The 2,610-nt window shown below is 33.0% G+C and overlaps 1 long non-coding RNA gene across 1 annotated transcript; it reads right to left on the bottom strand.

The window, feature by feature from the left end:
- Positions 1-1,426: 1,426 nt before the first annotated feature.
- LOC125223342 (uncharacterized) lies at positions 1,427-1,977 on the bottom strand. The gene is made up of 2 exons (XR_007176701.1): positions 1,850-1,977; positions 1,427-1,776 (listed from the first exon to the last, which is right to left on the bottom strand). It is a non-coding gene; the product is annotated as an uncharacterized LOC125223342 (long non-coding RNA).
- Positions 1,978-2,610: the final 633 nt, after the last annotated feature.

The raw sequence follows: 2,610 nt of genomic DNA, 5'->3' as shown, positions 1-2,610 counted from the left end.
TTGGGTCGTTACAGCGAGTTTTCATCATAGGGCAACCATTATAGAACAGAGATGAAGTCGAGCAAACAGGGATGAAGTTTAACATCCAAAAATAACTTTGTTGCACAGATCCTGTTCATCATGGAGTTCAAAAAGAGGCAGATGAGACTTTCAGATTGCACTCCAACAGATAGAAAAAGGGCAGGCCGCAATATACAAGGAAGAGTTAGTGGATACAAACATAAAGATAAGCTGAGAATTGACTGAAACAGTGTAAGAGCATTGTCTGTCCTTGAGAAGATGGCTTCTTAACTTGAGGTTAGTAAAAACTTAGTTTCAAAGCAAGGAGAGCTGAGGTGGTGTTTAAGCCACCTTGGGACAGATTTATCAAATGGCAAAGTAAGCTATCACAACATAGTCCATATTGACGAAAAATGGTCCTACATAACCAAGGCGGTGTTCTTGGCTACTGCATCAAATGGTTCAATTGATTTTGATGAGAAAATAGGTTCATTTCTGATGCATAAAGAGCCTCCAATCAAAGATTGACTTTCGAATCATGTTAGTGTTTTGCTTTAGCCAACTATCAGACTGGATTATAGTCATCACTTAGAAATATTTATCAAAATACTCAATAATCTGCAAACCTTAGCTAATGAATAACACAAAATATGATAAGATATAGGCTCCGCTTCAGTCAACACCAAAAATGAATCATCATTATTGTGCACATTCATACTTTGCAACTTAACAATTGACTATCAGCTATATCAAATGGAAACTCTAACTGAATCTCAAATTCAACAAAGATAAGTCTCTTCTGCCACATGCTTTTGACATATTAGTAGCAAAAGTGAAACAGCTATAATCTTTGAACAATCTTCAAATATTAAAATTAACAGTGTAAAATCAAGCAGATCTAGCATTTCCTCTACATTTTCGCAAGAGCTGAAAACTAAAATTTCGAGAAGGAGAGAAAGACAACAAGCCACCAAATGTAAAGCATTTTTGGTGGCTAGTGCGGTGTAGACATTGCTGTAAATAGGAAGAGACTTTTTAACTTGATTGCCTTCCCTCCATTAAATCAGCAAATGAGTTCATATTGTCGATCATAAGACTTCAACAGTACCAGTCATGCATATAGAACTGACAATCAAGTAAGAATTTCTGCAGACATTGTATGTATTACCGAAAAATGACAGATATCGGATTGGTAATGAGATGCAAGAACTAATAGTTTACACAAGCACATAAGCTCTGATTAAGTAAAAAACGGAAATAACTAATGGCAAATGGTATCACATACAGTAATGGTCACAGGAGATCCTCAGCCACAGGAATCTCCAACCGTACAATCGACTCTCACTTAGAATATGATAAGATCTAACCCCTGATTCAGTCACCACCAAAAAGAATCATCATAATCGTGCGCATTCAGAATTGCAACTTAACCAATATAACAGGCTCATGGATATGAAACAATAAGCAAATAAATTCTTCACAATTGACTATCGGCTAAATCCAGATGGAAAACTCTAATTGAATCTCAATTTTTACAAACATAAGTCTCTTCTGCCACATGCTTTTGATATAGTGAAACAACTATAATCACCGAACAATCTTCAAATCATACAATTTCTCAAAAACTAAAATTTTGATAGAGAGAGAGGCAACAATTCACCAAGAGTAAAGCATTTCCGGTGGCGAGTGCGGTGTAGCCATTGCCGTAAATAGCAGTGAGTCCAATCACTTCGAATTCCGGTTATTGGAGCGCCACAAATATTGACATCGCATCATCTGGAAATTCACACACAATCACCGTAAAATTCAGCACAAACAGAGAAATATTAGGATCAAATTATTAATGTACCAATGCGGATCTGTGTAGATGATCTTCTTGCGTTTCGCCATTGGTTGAATTAGATATGGGTTTGGGAACTGAATGCAAAAGTAGTGGAATAAACGACGTCGTTACCGATTCTTTCGACTGACTATCCGTTCACAATTGTTATTGGTACTTAACTCGTCATTTAATTGCTATGTATAATTAATTAAAGACCAATTTAAAAATCTTGTGATTTGTCATTTGGAATTTCATTTTTTATTTTTAATATTAAAAAAATAATACCAACTATGATTTAAAAACACAATGTGAATATAATGTATGAATACATCAACAACATGAAGAAATGATAATGTCAACCCAATTTCATATTGACATTATGCAAGCATTATATTGACATATTATGTAATTTGTATTGATATAAAAAAAAAAATCCAAATTTTAACTTTGAAACGTATGCATGTAAGATCTCAGTAGAATTCTTATAAAATTATCTTTAATTTGATAATGTTGTGTAAAAAAAATAATTTAAATTGAGATAGTTAGAAGTACATTCAAAGTTATGAGATATTTTTTAAAAGTTAATTATAACTACTTTCTGTTAATTGACATAAATAACATAATTGACATTTTTTGTTGCATGTATTGATACTCGAAGATAGATGATCTTAGTCTTTGATTTTAAGATCTAATGAGTACTCATTTAGTTATAGTTAGCAATTTAACTATGAGTTAACAATATAACATGATATTTCATAAATATCTTATGGAATATAATATGTTTTACC

This window comes from Salvia hispanica, chromosome 1 (genome assembly GCF_029641045.1).
Source record: "Salvia hispanica isolate PSC_SH4W2 chromosome 1, Shi_PSC_v1, whole genome shotgun sequence".
Classification (NCBI taxonomy): domain Eukaryota; kingdom Viridiplantae; phylum Streptophyta; class Magnoliopsida; order Lamiales; family Lamiaceae; genus Salvia; species Salvia hispanica.
This window is presented reverse-complemented; position numbering and strand designations above follow the sequence as displayed.